Source organism: Pholcus phalangioides, unplaced genomic scaffold, assembly GCF_987345545.1.
Source record: "Pholcus phalangioides strain wild (caught in Gottingen) unplaced genomic scaffold, Ppha-v1.0 ptg000003l_1, whole genome shotgun sequence".
NCBI lineage: Eukaryota > Metazoa > Arthropoda > Arachnida > Araneae > Pholcidae > Pholcus > Pholcus phalangioides.
The window spans coordinates 12,187,791-12,206,439 of record NW_028301596.1 but is presented as its reverse complement, the minus strand read 5'-3'; the positions used below and the strand labels follow the sequence as shown (position 1 = coordinate 12,206,439).

The 18,649-nt window shown below is 36.6% G+C and overlaps 1 protein-coding gene across 1 annotated transcript in view; it reads left to right on the top strand.

Moving 5' to 3' along the window:
• The first annotated feature begins 16,440 nt into the window (after positions 1 to 16,440).
• Positions 16,441 to 18,649, top strand: part of GEFmeso (Guanine nucleotide exchange factor in mesoderm) — a 131,786-nt gene continuing 129,577 nt past the window's right edge. The window contains exon 1 of the mRNA XM_089244229.1: positions 16,441 to 16,670. The gene's annotated coding sequence lies outside the window, so the exon portion shown is untranslated. The remainder of the gene's footprint in view (positions 16,671 to 18,649) is intronic.

Below are 18,649 nucleotides of genomic sequence, written 5' to 3'. Positions count from 1 at the left end.
CAAGTCACGCCCGTCATTTCAGGAATTTCCACGCTTTTTAGACAGTTCGTGCCGTATGAGCCGTCACATACATCGTGTACGGAATGCAGTTTAACATCAATTGAAAAAAGAAGAAGCAAAATAAATACCACAAGGGCGTAGACCAGAATCCATTGACAAACACCAAATCGAATCGAAATTGATGGTGGATCGAAATTCGATCATTATTACTGCTGTATGGATAGAAGCTTTCGTAAACATCCGGCCAACAAATGTCGCCACGGAATCGAATTCATTAACGATGTTATTGTTATTGGATGGAAGTCGCCAAATCGAGCTGAAGAAATTATTTAAATAATTATTTATATTACAGCCCCCCCCCCTTTCTGAAATGATCATGTTATGGCTCCGATGCTAATGAGAAAACAACATTGGCTAAGTAGTATAAAGCTTAAAATAATGATCAACGAACTGAAAATAGTTAATTTTTTTGATTGATAAGAAGGTGTGAAATATTTCGGAAAATAAAAACTTCTGTATGTCTGAATTTTAAATTAAATTAATTAATTAAAACTATAATTTCCGATCAATGTGCTATATTGTTTGTTGCCACCGAACAGAGGCGCCGACGAGAAAGAAACATTGGAGGGGGCTGAAAGTCGCTGGTCGTCCCGTATATACGGGACTCAAGCGCGTACGCAGGAGGAAGAGCAAGGTGCATTGCATTGTTTCTTCAGAAATTATTGTGGGTGGAGAGGGGGGGGGCCTCAGACCCGTTACAAAATTTATTGGGTGAATATCCCGCTAGAAATGCGTGGGTGGGTAGAAAATGTGTGTAGCCACCCCTCCAGAAATGCTTAGAAGGTAAAGCATCCCCCCCCCCACCTCTTTGAATGCTCAGGAAGCAAGCTTGTGTATGTCTAGAAATGTGTAAGAGACATCCGCTATGTAGCCCTAGGAATTTGAAAGAGAACATCCGCTGCATAGCCCTACAAATACATAGGAGGCGTGCATACTTCTAGAAAGGTATGAAAGGCATGGGGAATTCTAGAAATGGGTATAAGGATGCGTATCCCTTGGAATGCTTTCCTACGTCTTTGTTTTTGAAGCTTACATATCCATGGCAATGCATAAGGCGTGCGTATGCGTAGAGGTGCGTACAAAGCGTGCATATGCCTAGAAATACATACAAAAGTGCGTATCTGCTAGGCCCTTGAATAGGCCATACGCGTTTGCCTAGAAATGCGTGCAAGGCGTGCACATACCTAGAAATACATATAAAAAGTGCGTATCTCTTGAAATGCGTATAAAGTATGCGTATGCATAGAAATGCGTATAAAGTATGTGCATGCATAGGAATGCGTATAAAGTATGTGCATGCATAGGAATGCGTATAAAGTACGCGTATGCATAAAAGGCATACGTATGCCTAGAATGCGTAGAAAACGCTCGTATACACAGAAATGCGTAGAAGGCACGCATATGCCTAGAAATGTGTAGAAAACTTGCGTATCTTTAAGAATGTGTAGAGGGCTCGCGTATGCCTAGAAAAGCGCAGAAATTGAGAATGAGTGAATGACCTAGAAATATAGCACCTCGAAGTGTGGAAGGCGTGCGAGTAAGCATCTAGTAAATTTATTGAGTAATTTATAGTAATTTTTTTTATAAGTAAGGTCAATCTTCCGACCCCTAGAGTAAAGTTTCCTTGTGGGTGCTCTATGTTCAGTCATCTCAACATCATGAGCCTCAGGGGAAGTGATGCTATGGGAATTTTCCGAAGGCCCATTAGCTGTGGAAGTAACCTTTTAATGTTGTTGCATACGTTGCATATTTATATACTTAACATATTTAAAAATCATAGCACCAGATCTCACTGTGTAGCTCTTCAATGGACAAACGGCCATCGACAGGGCCATCTTAACAGACCATGTGCCCCGAGGAAATGTTCTGGGAGGAACCCGAGGTTTTTCCTGGATGTCCCCTTAGCTGGAATCCTTCAAGGGCCATCCGGACTGGAAATATCAGTCTACCGAGATTTACATTCTTTAAATAATCATAGCATCACATCTCATTATCATGGGAGACCACTATAACCACCCCCGGGACATTCCCAAAAAGGCGACGTCCCGGGTTAGGAAAAAGATGACCCTGCGTACACCAATATCTCACTTTGAAGCTTCATTTATTCACACTTGCGTTTTTTTTTTAAAAGCTCTCTCTCTGAAGCCTTCTCAGGTACCTGCTTTAGCTCCCCCTTCCATTTGCTTTCTACCCGTGCCCCCCCCCCCCTAGAATATTCCAGTACCGCAAGGGGGCCATACGACCTTAGGAGAAACTTGGTTGTGAGAAACACACTGTTTTAAATCATGATCCTTACAAACGTATTTATTTGGAATATCGATCTAGAATAGAAAAATTAAATTTCTATGAATAGAAAAATAAATTACACATTTCGGTCCAACACGAGTAGGGCATGGAGATAACTAGTATTGTATGTAAAAGCGCGAATTATCGAAATAAGTGTATCCTGTTTGAGAATATCTTGCAATGGAAAAAAAAATGGCTATTGACAATTTTTCCGATAAGATATGTCGGAACGCGGAAGATGTATTCAAGCAGAAAATGACGGCCGTGTTTCGAATCAGTTTTGAAAATATTCATCTATAATTACGGTACAAGGAAATATTGCTATTTATGTAATCACTATAATATTCCCTTCCGACTCATTTTGGAATTCATTGAAAAAGAGGGAAAACAAAAAAACTCTCTTTAATATAATGTCCTGTGGCTTCTGGTCACCAGACTCTCTTTCGTGTCGAAAAACTCGAAGATGAGATTCGATTGTATTTGCATTGACCCCTGTACCCCGTTGACCCGGGGTATTTACAACGGGCTAAGCTATACCCACGGTGGAAAGTTCGGGGGATGGGGAGGGCAGTGAATAAAAAGGGTGACCGTTCCGCGGTGCCCCTGACAAAGGTTGGAGGCGCACAGTTTGAGAACCCCTGGTCTAGGGTGAGAAATTTAAAGAATCAGTGGTCAAGAAAATTAGACTAGAATGGAAGAGGGGCAGCAAAATTTGTGCAGCCCGCAAAACCATGAATAATATTCTAATAATATTCTCTTATATGCATTAAAACAAAAAGAAGAAAAAGAAACAACTCTTTAAGATTTGTTCCGCTGCTTCTGGTCACTAGACTTGCTTTTGTGTCGAACCACTTGAAAAATAAGATTCGAACCAAGAAAGATAAAAAAAATAGAGGGCAATGGATTGGCAGGATTCCACTGCCTAAAATAGGCAAAGTGCCGCCCTGAGTATAATATGTAATGGACACACCATGTCCCACAGCAGCCACCCTTCTCGAGTTATCACGCCTTTTTTCTTTTTTAATTGACTAGGTTCTGAAGACAAACCTATGCCTTGTTCTTGATGGCAGTAGCGGTTGTGGAGTGATTATTGCTATTATTATTTTATTCGAGTGAGGGTCATTTCGAATACGTATACGTACTTGTGACGTCCGAAATCACTTGAAGGAAAGCTGCTGGAAATTAGTAAAGGGGGAAGAAAGTGCTGTTATTTATATATAGCATGAAGTACTTGTAAAAAAATGAACCGTTAAATATTTTCTTAGTTATGACTTAACCGGGAGGAGACACTCCAATTGCCGTATTTTTGAGGACTAGAAGGAATCGTATAGGAATGGGTTCCAATGTTACTAATTTACTTACCCAGGGGTTTCCAACGTAAAGTGTCTCGCGGAACCATTGATGGTTATAAAGCTGTTCCGCGGAAATCTTGATGATAATGAGTCGGTTCTACGGAACTCAAACAAATTTTTGAATAAATATCTATATAAAGTGTATCCCCTACTGCCGTCTCGAGAGCATCATAGCCCCAGGGCAAAATTAAAAAGGGCTCAAACCAACTCTTAATATACATATTTATTCTCATAAATGATTGTTCCAGATCATTTCGTTTAAGCTCTTATTCAACAGAAGTCCTCACAAAATGGTGGGGTGGAGGGATATTCACGAATCAAGAGCTTTGATTTTAACCACCACCAGAAGAAAGAAGAGCCCGTATTAAAACTCTGACATATGCTTCAACTGAAATGATCATGAGATCAATCATTGAGTCATAAGGTGTTCACCTGAGTTGTCGGTCATCTATCCTCAATAGTTTAAGTGAGCACCATGATCCCCACCCCCCTCAAACGATAGGGCTGGCAGAGCTCTAGCACGAGGGGCAAAGGACAAATCTCATCGTTTTTTTTTGTTTTTTTTTTCACTATAAATTGATTCGCTACAGAGCAGTGGTTCTCAAACTCTTGTCACATCCGCGGCTAGCTTACCCAATTGATGATTCAACTGCGGCAACCCAAAATAGTTTAGTGGATGTTTCCACTTGAGAAAGAATCACTTCAAAGCATAAATAAGGCCACAAATCAATATCCTCAGTTCACTGCGACGACGCGGACAAAGGTTGGCGACGCTTCCAGGAGCCTGGACGCGCACCTTGAGAAACACTGCTATAGAGAAAGTCCCGCCAAAGATCTCAGTCTTGTGGGGGTTTGGGGGGGAATGATGAGCACCGAGATGTTTGTGGGTAAAGGAAAATTTTTATACATAAAATGAGGAATAACTTTTTTTACCAGATTAACGGACATATTGTCATTTATTTCACCTTCCCTGACCTGTTTCTCTGGGGTTACAGAATTTCGATATCTGCGCGGAATGACAAAATAACATGCTGTCTTAGGCCGGGATTACACTATAAAAGTTTTAGAAAAGTTCTTTCAAAAACTATTTCTAAATATCGGTTACATTCGAGCGAACGTAACCAATAGGCTTATTGGTTTTTTTTTTTAAATTTTACATCAAACTTTTAATTAGTCTAATCCCGGCTTTTGGAAAATATTAAAAAATGGCTATGCAGTACAGCAGTGACTCTCAACCTGGAGCCATATGGCCTCCTTGAGGTCCTCACATTTTCCAGGAGGGGGTTAACATCAGATGGCGGGGGGGGGGGGGGGAACCACCACGACTAGTGGTGAAGATGGGGGGGGGCACAGAGAACTGTCAAGAAATAACGTTCTCAAGTGCAATACAGTGCGTTGGAAAAAATGAGACCACTTTCAGCAGAATCCAGCAGAGCCGCCCTTGGAACCAGGGCCATCTTAGCCCATGTCCTCACGAGCCATGGCCCGGGCTGCCTACATGATGAGATTTTGTACTATGATTTTTGAGTGCAATTGATGTATGTTGAGTATATACATGCGTGATACATGCTTTCAGCTAAGCATGATGTCCCAGAACAGCACTTTGCCCAGGGACCCATGACGGTGAGATGCCATGCACAAGAAGGAAGCCCACTGAACTGATCACAAAGGGTAGGTGCGGGTAATAGGTCGGGAAGAGCAATTTATTATGCAGGCCAGTTCCATCTTCCTGTATTTTACCCAGACCTATTTTTCCTATATAATTCGCCACTTGGGAAGAATGAACTATGCCGCCTCCCGGGTCTGTGCCTGGCCCAGGATTGAAGAGATCGATCTTATTTATAAAATTTTTGTTCATTACAGAGTAAATACTTTTCGAATAAATACTACTTTTAAAAACTTACTCGAGAGGGATAGAGCTCACGTTATGGCTGACCCCAACTCCAGAAACGCACCAAACACTAAATTCAATTAAATAAGCAGAAAGGGTTTCGCTCCTGGATGAGAGTAGAGGCCCTAGGTAGGAGTGGCGGGGGGGGGGGGGGTGTCAAGAGAAAAAAAGCATGACCAAATTGGTCCATGGACTAAAAAAAATGGTTTGAACCCTCAATAAGGCATTATATATTACACACTCTTTAAAGTAGATCTTCTACTGCCATCTATCAAATAAAACTGTTATAATTCTTCAATAGAAATATGTGACCGGTTCTTGATTAATGTGCTTCATGAAAAAAACAATACGGTATGATATAAATAAATATTTTATAAAATAATATTAATTAAGTCACCCAATTTGTCGCGAAAGTTTTAACAGTTAATATTCGTGCGTTATATTATAACGTTAGTATATCTCACGAAGTGTAGCCGTCCTTTTAGCTTTCTATGAATGTTATAATATTCTGAATACTTGTTTTGATCACGATTGCTGAAAGTGATGGACGGCTACATTTCGCAAAATTTATTAATATATTTTACAGTACAGAAACATCAACTGTTAAAATTTTAAAATAAATTCGATAATTCAATTGATGTTATTACTTATAAAGTATTAACTAATACCATATCGTGTTGATTTTTTATATGGCTGATTATTTAAAAACCGGTTGCTAATTTCAATCGAAGATTCATAACAGTTTCATTTGATAGATGGCGGAAGGATTTCCAGTTCATTGATGTTTTTTACATTTAATACGCATTACTGTACTATATAATTGTTTTCAATATTTTCTAGAAGGCATATTTTTTATGATAAAATGTTATTGTTACCTTTTTATTGGTTATGGACTAAAGTGACAAAGAAAGATGCAATTTTTCCACGTTGAATGAATAATCATCGGCTATTTCGGTAAGTCTGATAAATTTTGCTCACATACCACGAATCTACCACATTTGCAGGTCATTATGCAGGTCAATCTATGGTTAATGCGATAAATGAGTCATCGTTATGTTTACATTATGTACGTAAGTAAAGCTAACATTATACAAGACTAACAATAATTATTATAATATGCTTCATGTTTACATAAATTAGTTTTCATGGGAAAATACGCATGGTACTGTACATTCATCGCATAGGTGCTTCGTGGTAAATTGAAAATAATAGTGATCAGATAATGTACACTAATGGTAAAAATTGACATCGCTTCTCAGTAATGTTGGCTTTTTTTAACTTACATTGGAAGTGTGTAGGGAAAAAACAAACGCAGCAGCAGGTTAGTAATGATTTTTGTATTCATGTGCAGTTACATTTTGACCGATTAGAGCTTCTTTTCACACACATATTTTGTGTGAAAAATTCAAACTTCTTTCACTTTTTAAGCTTAAAAAATTGTCAAATCTGCTAGTTCCCATAACGTAAAAAATCTGAAGTAGTATATACGAACCATCGATCATGATATTTTTGGATTGAAAATTTGAGAATTATGCATAATCACTGGTAAATGTGATAAATGTAGCAAAATTTATCAAACTTTATCGAGATGATCCGATTTTAACTCTATTACCAACATGAAGGTGATACAGTCCCAGGTCATTCTTTTGTGCACTCACTCACACGCTCGCACACTCTCTAGGCCAGTGGTTCTCAACCTTCTCAAGCCCACGGCCCGGTTTCATTCATTTTTGTGAGTCGAAGGTCCGGTCAAACACACGATCAAAGAAAATGAATGAGGGAAAATGAAACGGCTAATCACTCGCGGTCCGGTATGAATGATATCAGGGCCCGGCGGTTGAGAAACACTGTTCTAGGCTAGTCATCCAAGTGATTTTTTTTTAACGACACAACACACACCTCGTTAAAACTGAAAATAAAGAACAGTTGTACATAGTTGCGAGTATCAGAAACAAGAAAGTTTTCGTTTTGAACAAACCTTGTGTAAGGGCCCTAAAAAATTTATATTTGCTCAGGAACATGAAGAAAACGAACTCATGAAGAGCAACAGGTCCTGATCATAGCCGTCGTTAATATATAGCAGGCATATTCCAGAATTTCTTGTATTCCCCGCCATTGAAATGACACCTGAACGGGTGGGCCAACAAAATCTGACCCAGGCAATTCCTCATACACAGGGTATACAGCAGTGTTTTCCAAAGTGGGCAATATCGTCCCTGGTGGACGATGGAATGGTCCGGGGGGGGGGGGGGGGACAGAAGCTACGGGGCTGTAACATAGGACCCTATGGGTTCTCTTGAGTCAAGTGTTCTAGAATATATAGCTCTTGAGTTGGGCGCGATGAGAGAAAAAAATTCGGAAGAAAGGGGTGGCGATGGTATGCAGGGTGTCCTGTAATTGCTAGCACGGTCTTTACATCATCAACTGTCCCTCGTAGAGCTATACTTTTGATTTAAAAAAATGCTGAAAAGGTGTTAAAAAATTACCCTGTACCAACTTTGAGAGTGAAAATTCAGTGTAGCAAAATAAAAAAAATCTAAATTTTTATATGGTCTCTCCGTGCTTTAACGTTCAATTAGAAAGTTGCTGCACTGTCTCTCCCCATGCCAGCAAAAAAAAAAAAAAAAAATCGCATGTTTATAAGTGCAATATTCGCTAAGATATTTGAATTCGAAAAACGGAGGAGATTTGGGAAATAGCAGCGGTATATATATATATAACTGCGGGTAAAACGGGTTTTCCGCGTTCTAAGGCAAATTTCCTGCGTTTTTGTTGAGCATTTTGTAAAGTAGAGCCATGCCTCTACGACGGGCGGCTGATGAGATAAAGGCCGTGCTAGCACTTACAGGACAACCCTGTATATCATACTGTATCTATAAGCATAGAGTTATTGAAAATATTGGGAGGGTTCAGAATTATTTGAGGTGGGCGCGCAAACCTAATATTTCCATTGGTTACTATGGAGGTATAGTAGCAAATGTTGGGGGGGGGGGAAGGGGGTATCGGGCCCACACATGGGCCGAACACAAGTTTACGCCTACGTCTATAGGAGTATTGGCCCAGAGCAGGCGTGGATAAAGGGTAATGTGTCGGGAGGAGAAACGTACAGCGTAAAATCGTAGGATCATATCGTATTTTTCGGGGGACAGACTCATTTTTTATATATTATCCTGCTCTTGGAAGGGGCGATCACCCCCTCTCGATCCGCGCTTTTCCTAGGGCCACAAGTCAGACGGGGGGGGGCCTTAAACTATTGGGGACTCTTATTCATTCTCAATTTCAATTACCATTTTTTCTTGTATGCTCAAATGTTTCGAGTGGTAACTTCCATTATATTCCGAGCTATTTCGAATGAGAAGCACACCCCCCCCCCCCAAAAAAATATCCATGTAATTAAGGTTCAAAAGGACATCCCCCCCCCCACCCACCCAATATCGTCGAGATGTCCCTGAAAAACTTGTTCAGGCAAAAAAAAGCCCCTATAATTGTTTTTATGTTAATGAAACTAGGCTGTGTTTAGTGTGAGTCACGGTACGGTCAGTGCCCTGGGTATTGCACATCCGAAGCGCAACCAGCGTGATCTCATGCTTTTCAAATTCAGTGAGTACAAATGTCCATCCGTTCCCATCCGGGTAAATGCTATGCTACACAAAAATAGAAAATTACGTGACTTAGGGTGGCAGGGGCGTAGCCAGAAATTTCGTTCGGGGGGGGGGACCACTTTCATTTCGGAGGGGGACCAAAGTGACAGAACAATGGATTTGGCCATCTTTTTTCCTTTTTTCGGTCATTTTCTCACATTTCGGGGGGGGGGACCAGACCCCCAAGTCCCCCCCCCTCGCTACGCCCTTGTAGGGTGGTATTCACCGCCATATTGTCTAAACTGTAGTCACAATTTTTTGATAAGAGATGGACACGGATATGTTTATCTCTTATCCAGAAATTGTGACTACAGTTTAAACCATGTCGGTGAATACGGTCCTTAATGACTCACTCCAAACGTTTTAGTGACCATAATAATGACGTGTATCGTCATTAACAATCATCGTAACATCAAAAATACGAGAGTGTTATAGATCACATATGCTTAACCCATGGCCGTCGGAGTCATCTGATGTGGCCCCGCGACCTCAAACCTAATCTAGTAAAAATGAACCACCCGTCACCAGTTCCACATCACCTAAGCGACCCGCACCATATTCACAGGTCACTTGAGTGACCCGCGTCACAGTTCTACATCACTTGAGTGACATGCGGCACTCTTACAGACCTCTTAAGTCGCCCGCTACAAGCTTTCAATCCAATGAAGTGGCCCGTACTGTACTAATGGTTGAGAAATCTTGAGGATCAAGGATGCTCAATGTTTAGGAGAGGACGGGCCGCGGGTGATTTAAGTGATCTGGAAATGTGCCGCTTAGTTCATATTTATAAAATTACAGTTGAGGTCACGGGTCAAATCGGAGAACTCCGAGGGCCGCGTTTGGCATGAGTTGAGTATGTGTGGAATAGATCCAGGGTGCTCAACGTTCAGGAGTGTGCGCACCACTTTGTTGGTTTGAAAACGTCTTGCGGGCTGCTTAAGTGATCTGTAAACATGCCGTGGGCCACTTAAGTCACGTGGAAATGTGCTGTGGGCCACTTGACTGTTCTGAACTGTGCCGCGAGAAACTTCAGCGATGTGGAACTGTACCACGAACCGATTAAATGATCTGGCACTGTGCCACTCATCACTTTCTGTAAATGTGTCGTGGGTAACTTGAAGGAACTGCGCCGCTAGTCAATTAAGTGATCTGGATTTGTAACTAGGCCACACGCCACGGTAGGTGATCTGTAAATGTGCCGTGGGCTGCTCAAATGCTCTAGAACAGTATTTCAGGTACACTTAATGATCTGTAAATATGTGGTAGGTAACTTGAATGATCCTCAAATGTGCCGCGGGCCACTTGTGTGATGTGGAATTTTTTCACGGTCCACTTAAGTGCTCCGGAACTGTGCCGCAAGTCACTTAAAGATCTGTAAATATGCCGTTGATCACTTAATTGATGTGGAACTGCACTGCTGGTCTCTTAAGTGATCTGTAAATGTGTCACGTGTTGCTTGAGTGATCTGTGAATGTGTCGCTTGGTTCATATTTATAAAATTGTGTTTGAGGTCACGGGCCATTTCAGATGACTCCGAGGGCCACGTTTGGTCCAGAGATCATAGATTCCCAAAACCTATTTTGTCCCATCACCCCCTTCTTCAGAATTTTTTTTCTCCCATCGCCCCCAACGCAATCCAACCCATAGGATCTTATGTTATACCCGTAGCTTCTATCGCTCCCAGGGGGCGTTAATGCCTACGTTGGGAATCACTGGTCTATATAAATCATAGTTTCCCAAACATTTTGTTTCATCGCCCTCTTCATCAGAAATTTTTTCTCTCGTCGCCCCCAACTCAAGTGAATCATAGGATCCTATGTCAAATCCGTTGCTTCTATCGCCCCTTCTTCCCATCGCCACCAGGGGGCGATATTGCCTATTTTGGGAAAAACACTAGTCTAGATCCCATTCATTTCAGAACCTCAAAAAATTAGAAATATATACAGTAGAATTCTGTCTTCACAACGGAATCTGTATTAAGCGGAAACCTGTGTTCAACGGAAAAATATCTCGGTCCCTTGCTAATACCGTTTAAGGCCGGGATTACACTATAAAAGTTTGATAAAATCCCTTTTATAAAACTTCAAAAATCTAACCAATAAGGTTATTGGTTACATTCTAGAAAATGCAACCGGTGATCTTATTTGCTGCATTTTTCAAGTTTTATAAAAGGTCTTTTATCAAACTTTTATAGTGCAATACCGGCCTAAGACAGGTTTTATCTAAGTCATTATAAGATTCCTGGTAATATGAGATTTTATATGAGGAAAAATCCAATCAAAAGATGGCGTGAGAAAATGACCTTCCCAACATTATTATAGCTACCGGTTATATTTATATTATGATTTGCTAATTAACATCTCTGGCTATTGGTATTTACTCACGAACATGATGGTATAAGTAATTAAGCAATTATATTACTAGAAGGAAGTGTCGGATTCTCTCGGCTCACGCCTTGGACGATGGTCACGGAATCGGCTCTTGTCACAAGTGGCATTATCCATACGAAATCAGTAACGACGCCATGTGATTCGTGACGCACGATTTCTCCGAAAACATTATTTACTTACGGGTATTCGATTTATCAAGTATTTGAAACACCTGGTATATATATATTAGATGAGCAAATAAATACATTGTGTGGTTTATAATTCAAGGATGGCTATAGAGAAAGAACGTGACGCTTCTATGGGGCGTCTTAATGAGTTTGGTGGGGGGAAACCCCCTTGAACTTTGATTTTCGTGTATTTTGGAGGAGGAGGAGGGAGGAAATTAGCAACCCCAAAAGGCATAAAGAAATGCTGAAAAATACTTTTGCAAGAAAAGTTAGCGGGGACATTGGAAGAATGTGAAATTCAAAATTGGTGAAAGAAAATTCAGAATCAGAATAATTTCTGAATTAATGAAAGATATTTTTTCTGAATTAATGAAAGATATTTTTTCTGAATTAATGAAAGATATTTTTTCTGAATTAATGAAAGACATTTTTTCTGAATTAATGATATTTTTTCTGAATTAATGAAATATATTTTTTCTGGATTAATGAAAGATATTTTTTCTGAATTAATGAAAGATATTTTTTCTGAATTAATGAAAGACATTTTTTCTGAATTAATGATATTTTTTCTGAATTAATGAAAGATATTTTTTCTGAATTAATGAAAGATATTTTTTCTGAATTAATGAAAGATATTTTTTCTGAATTAATGAAAGACATTTTTTCTGAATTAATGAATTAATGAAAGATATTTTTTCTGAATTAATGAATTAATGAAAGATATTTTTTCTGAATTAATGAAAGATATTTTTTCTGAATTAATGAAAGATATTTTTTCTGAATTAATGAAAGACATTTTTTCTGAATTAATGATATTTTTTCTGAATTAATGAAATATATTTTTTCTGGATTAATGAAAGATATTTTTTCTGAATTAATGAAAGATATTTTTTCTGAATTAATGAAAGACATTTTTTCTGAATTAATGATATTTTTTCTGAATTAATGAAAGATATTTTTTCTGAATTAATGAAAGATATTTTTTCTGAATTAATGAAAGATATTTTTTCTGAATTAATGAAAGACATTTTTTCTGAATTAATGAATTAATGAAAGATATTTTTTCTGAATTAATGAATTAATGAAAGATATTTTTTCTGAATTAATGAAAGACATTTTTTCTGAATTAATGAAAGACATTTTTTCTGAATTAATGAAAGATATTTTTTCTGAATTAATGAATTAATTGAAAAAAAATTTCTGAATTAATGAATTAATTGAAAAAAAATTTCTGAATTAATGAATTAATTGAAAAAAAATTTCTGAATTAATGAATTAATTGAAAAAAAATTTCTGAATTAATGAAAGACATTTTTTCTGAATTAATGAATTAATTGAAAAAAAATTTCTGAATTAATGAATTAATTGAAAAAATTTTTCTGAATTAATGAATTAATTGGAAAAAAATTTCTGAATTAATGAAAGACATTTTTTCTGAATTAATGAATTAATTGAAAAAAATTTTCTGAATTAATGAAAGATATTTTTTCTGCATTAATGAATTAATTGAAAAAAATTTTCTGAATTAATGAAAGATAATTTTTCTGAATTAATGAAAGATATTTTTTCTGAATTAATGAAAGATATTTTTTCTGGATTAATGAAAGATATTTTTTTCTGAATTAATGAAAGACATTTTTTCTGAATAAATGAAAGACATTTTTTCTGAATTAATGAAAGATATTTTTTCTGAATTAATGAAAGATATTTTTTCTGAATTAATGAATTAATGAAAGATATTTTTTCTGAATTAATGAATTAATTGAAAAAAAATTTCTGAATTAATGAAAGATATTTTTCTGAATTAATGAAAGATATTTTTTCTGAATTAATGAATTAATTGAAAAAATTTTCTGAATTAATGAAAGACATTTTTTCTGAATTAATGAATTAATTGAAAAAAAATTTCTGAATTAATGAATTAATTGAAAAAAAATTTCTGAATTAATGAATTAATTGAAAAAAAATTTCTGAATTAATGAATTAATTGAAAAAAAATTTCTGAATTAATGAAAGACATTTTTTCTGAATTAATGAATTAATTGAAAAAAATTTTCTGAATTAATGAATTAATTGGAAAAAATTTTTCTGAATTAATGAATTAATTGGAAAAAAATTTCTGAATTAATGAAAGACACTTTTTCTGAATTAATGAATTAATTGAAAAAAATTTTCTGAATTAATGAAAGATATTTTTTCTGCATTAATGAATTGAAAAAAATTTTCTGAATTAATGAAAGATAATTTTTCTGAATTAATGAAAGATATTTTTTCTGAATTAATGAAAGATATTTTTTCTGGATTAATGAAAGATATTTTTTTCTGAATTAATGAAAGACATTTTTTCTGAATAAATGAAAGACATTTTTTCTGAATTAATGAAAGATATTTTTTCTGAATTAATGAAAGATATTTTTTCTGAATTAATGAAAGATATTTTTTCTGAATTAATGAATTAATGAAAGATATTTTTTCTGAATTAATGAATTAATTGAAAAAAAATTTCTGAATTAATGAAAGATATTTTTCTGAATTAATGAAAGATATTTTTTCTGAATTAATGAATTAATTGAAAAAATTTTCTGAATTAATGAAAGACATTTTTTCTGAATTAATGAATTAATTGAAAAAAAATTTCTGAATTAATGAATTAATTGAAAAAAAATTTCTGAATTAATGAATTAATTGAAAAAAAATTTCTGAATTAATGAATTAATTAAAAAAAATTTCTGAATTAATGAAAGATATTTTTTCTGCATTAATGAATTAATTGAAAAAAATTTTCTGAATTAATGAAAGATAATTTTTCTGAATTAATGAAAGATATTTTTTCTGAATTAATGAAAGATATTTTTTCTGAATTAATGAAAGATATTTTTTCTGGATTAATGAAAGATATTTTTTTCTGAATTAATGAAAGACATTTTTTCTGAATAAATGAAAGATATTTTTTCTGAATTAATGAAAGATATTTTTTGAATCAATCATAGATATATTCTCTGAATTCAGAAAGATATTTTTTCCGAGTTCAAAAAAAATCTTTTTTCCTGGAATATAATCAAAGATCTTTTTCTGAATCAATCGATAATCCTTTTGAATTTAGAAAGATATTTTTTCTGAATTTATAAAGGGGCCTTTTTTCCCTGGATCAATTAAAGATCTTTTTTCTGAATCAATCAAAAAATCTTTTCCTTGAATAAGGGAAAATTATTTTTTTCAGTGATGAAAAAAATTCAGAATCGAGACGAAGAAAAAAAAAATTAGAATTAAGAAAAGATTTTTTTCAGAATCAGAGAAAGACTTTTTTTTCCATAATTAAGAAAATATATTCTTTTTTCCCAAAATTAAGAAACGATCTGAATTGATAATGACGAAAAATGTTATCATTTGGGTATTTTTATCACTAGAGCCCGGATTATCTGCAAATGCATTTGCATATTTTGGCCCTTTTCAGCATTAACGCATATAAATGCATAAAATCAAAGAATTTTCAGTGTAAGTGCATATTTTTGAAGGTTTATTTAAACTCACTTCATTTTTTTTTAATGATTTTTCAAATAAATATTGTTCATAATATTTTCATAACATCGGTTTTTCCCCCGCAGGTGAAATTTAATGAATTAATACATATTTAGAACGGAAAAGGCCAATATCATAACATGCGGAAGAATTCATTAAAAGTTTTTAGAACTTCGGATAATGCTATCAATTTTATTTCCAGACGAAATTTTTTTTGTGAATTCTGAAGCTAAGGTTTAACCAAACTTATTTTTTCCCCCTGTGAGTTATCGTTATCAGCTTATCACGCTGCAAAAGGATAACGACAGGGAGGCTAGAAGATATTCCCCTTACGAATTTTTATTATTTTCAAAAGTATTTTTTGCGTTTAGTCTGAATTTCAATATTTCCTGAATTTTCGATTCCCCTCTCCAACAGAATATATATAAAATTCGGGGCTAAGGGGGTGGAGGGTCCCGAAATTATCTAGATGCCTCTTGCTCAGCGTCTGGTAAGGGCGGCCCTGTATAATATCTTATTATAACCTGCTCTTTATATACTTCTCACGTAAACATATTTTTCCAGACATCAATACTAATAATAATAGTACTGTACAACAATGCTTTTTTCTTTGTGGAATTCTTTATTTACCATACTTGTGTTAAAAGGATGTTATCTTATTGTACAGAATCCATTGATCCCCTGTATATTTCAATTCAGCTTCGACCCCACAATGGTCATGAAGTCGGTTCCTTTAATAACCAAACAAAGATATTATAGAGCTCATGGCCAACAATATAACTATGGCTTTCAAAAAAATGTATCATTGACACCATGCTGCTGAAGTGTTTGCCCCGCCCTATACATTGCCAAAACAGGTATCACTATGCACTAAGATCCTATTGTAGTTTCGACTCCCTGTAGGTAGGGAGGGAAATCAGCAGCACCTGTATGTTATGGATTATAAGTACAGTGGAAGGAAGAGGTCATCAAGACAGTGACTTGGACTCTATTGTTTGATGGGAGAGAGGAATTTGACCTTGAGACCTACAAGCGAGGTCGTTAGACCAATGGGAAGCTCTTGCTGCAAAAATGACCTTTGGCACCTGTAGGGACCAGTCCATTATCGGAAGATGCTTTTTTTTCTTTCCTTTTTACGAGGGTCGACAGCAAGGAACACACAACTCTCTCGTTGTATATATCTGTGCTTTCTTGTTTGTTTTCAGCGTATTTTCTCGTCTAAAAATTAGAAGTGATTTCTTTGAACGTGAAAAGCCATTGTTGAAAGTGTCTTGTGTTTTCATAAATTACAATAATGGATTACAACAATAACTAGTGTGTTTCCGATCAGGATTAATTGGACTTACAATATTGGATATAGAGTGGTAAATATAATTTTTCTTATTTTTATGGAGATATAACACATATAGTTCTAACTATGTACATACTGTACTATACTGCGTAGGCGTAAGCAGGATTTTCTCGGGGGGGGGGGGGAGTTTCAAAACTTTTTTCTCCTGAGGGGGGAAGGAATGATTACGTTTTTTCTTACAAAATAACACTATAATCTCTTCTCAAAGGGGCGTGGGTTCCCTCCTCTCCCCTTTGCGTACGCCGATGCTGTACTGCATTCTAATTTCTATGTTTACATAATTGTCGTATTGGGCCTGTTTTGAATGTATGAGTGAGCCTCGGTGGCCCATCGCTCATTCTTACGCCGCCGAAATCTGGGGCCCCCTACACCTCCAGTAATATACACAAACTCGAGTCAATGCAAAATAAATTCATCCGATTTATTCACGACTGTTGGTCATCTTTTGTGTTTTCTTAGTCTCATTGCTCGATCAACCCTGTTATATAAGATTTTCCACGGTTATCCCAACCTTGATACTTCTGGTATTTCAGCCAAACCATCCTACGCCTCCAGATGACTCGACCATTTCCTTAAAACAAAACTCACTTTTGCTTCCACTGACTGCTTTAAATACAGGTGTTTCCTCATACCATTGGTGAATGGAACAAACTTCCCTGCTGTATTGTCGACTCCCCATCACTAGTTTTTTTTGTTCAACTCAAACAATATCTTTGTCACTTTCAATCGCATCCTCTTGTATGGGTCCCCACGGCAAACAATATTGTATAGATGGACAAATAAAAATTAGATACACATTTATCAAACAATTATTAAACAATTTTTATTCAAGTTATAAGATTTCCGGGATCCCCCGAGAGTCAATATTGGTTTCATGGCCCCCCACAAGGGAGAGGCTGACAGGGCTCCAGCCCTGGGGCCCGGGACGATTTTAATCATTTTTTTGTTTTTTCACGCCATAAATTCACTATAAAGGGGCCCCATGAAAAGTCTGGTCTGGGGGCCCACCTAAAGTCTCATCCTAGGGGCCCCGCTCCAGGATGTGGGGGCCATGGGCCCCCCCCCCCCCATAATGATTGTGTACTATAAAAATACAAAAAAAAAAGAAAAGAATTGTGGTGGGTTCCTGACCAAAGCCCGGTCAGCTCCACCTTTCTTCAGCAATGATTGGTTTGCGGGTGTACAGTATGTACGACTTCAACTTATGCGAGAGCACACAGCCATGCTCAATGAAGCCCACAAAACTCGATTTCGTATTACCCAATTAAGCTTCCCATTGAAAGATTAGCTTTAATTATGTTGATCCAGATTTAAGAGCAAATGTTCGATTTGCCATATGGGTGTTCACCATCGCTGATGACGATAATAAATCAGTGCTACCCAAAATGGGCATATATCACCCCCCTGGTAGGAATGGAATGGTCCAGGGGAGCGATAAAAGCTACGAGTATAACATCGGACCCTATGGGTACGCTTGAGTCGGGGGGGGGGGGAGGCGGCGATGAGAGAAAAAAAAATTCTGAAGAAGGGGCGAGATGAAACAAAAAGTTTGGGAAACTATGGTATATATAACGCTCGTGACTCTAAAAATTTTTAAGCCAGCCGTACTTTGTAAAATTTGAAAATCGTACTTTGGAAATTTTTCCACGAATATTCACTGAGAGAAAATGAACTACTTGCTGACGTCACGAGCAGTGCGCGGAGGCCTTATATCTCTAGGAGGTGCCGCCTAGGCCCAGCCATAGACGGTAGACTAAAAAAAATAGATATTTTAAGTTATTACAATAATTGGACAGATTTCATTTCATTAAAAGATCAAAATTTTAGATGAGATTAAACAACAATAGACTTCATTGCCAATAATGATAATAATTTTTTTTTAACCCTGACATCTTAATTACTGCACTTCCCTACCAATTATTGACTAGTGGCCTCGGAATGAGCGGAACCGGAATGTATCCATCGAGTTCATTCCGAATATCTCTCTCATTC